A 984-nucleotide genomic window follows, 5' to 3' on the forward strand; every position below is an offset into this window, starting at 1 on the left:
ACACACACACACACACACACACACACACACACACACACACACATATACAGGATGCGTCACCAAAAATCTGGACAAATCGAACAATTTCTTTAAACAAAATGTTTTTAATGAAAAAAATATTAAATAAATATTAAATATATAAATAAAATATTAAATATTAAATATTACAAAAAATCCTTTTACATGGCACTTGGGGGCCTGTAAAAGTACAATAAAAGTTCCTGTAGAGTACAATTATTCGATATACCTTCCATTAGCTTGAATGAACGGCCTCTATTCTCGATCTGAAGTGTTTGCACGCACGCTATAATGTAGCGCTGTCCATGCCGATGAATGCTGCCTCAATAGTCCTTAATGACGTCACATTAGGATGCCGAGACTTGTTTATGATGTATGTCTTTCAACTACGCTCCATATGTAGTAGTCCAAAGGATTTGAATCTGGGCTGTTGGGAAGCCAGAATGGGAGCCGAGGCAACTCGGCTTGTTCTGGCAGACAGCATCTGTTATATTTTTAATGTGTATGATTTGTATCGAAGATCTTCCTTGGCAATTCGACGCATTGTTGGCTCGCTTACACCAACAATCGATGCTAATTTTCGCAATGATTGCTCTGGATCATCCGAAATCAGCGCTTGAGCCTTTCAACGAATTCAGTGGTCCTCGCGGTGCGTTCTATCGAGTGACTCTTTCTCGCTAGCATACTGGATCCTTGAACTATTCGAAAGCTGTATATTTTGCCACAACGTCATAAATGGTTGATCTAGGGTATCCAAAAAACCGAATTATTTATCGTTGCTGAGCCTAGCACGAAAGCCTTTGATGATCGCGATTATACTCCGATTATACACTTAGTTTCAATATCGCGGCTATTTTGAGAATATGACTAGAAGACTTTCTCGGACGCCAACAACCTCTGGCGGAGACACAACATATAGCGAAAAATTTTAAATTGTCCGGATTTTGGTGACGCACCTTATATATA

This window comes from Atta colombica, unplaced genomic scaffold, assembly GCF_001594045.1.
Source record: "Atta colombica isolate Treedump-2 unplaced genomic scaffold, Acol1.0 scaffold1, whole genome shotgun sequence".
NCBI lineage: Eukaryota > Metazoa > Arthropoda > Insecta > Hymenoptera > Formicidae > Atta > Atta colombica.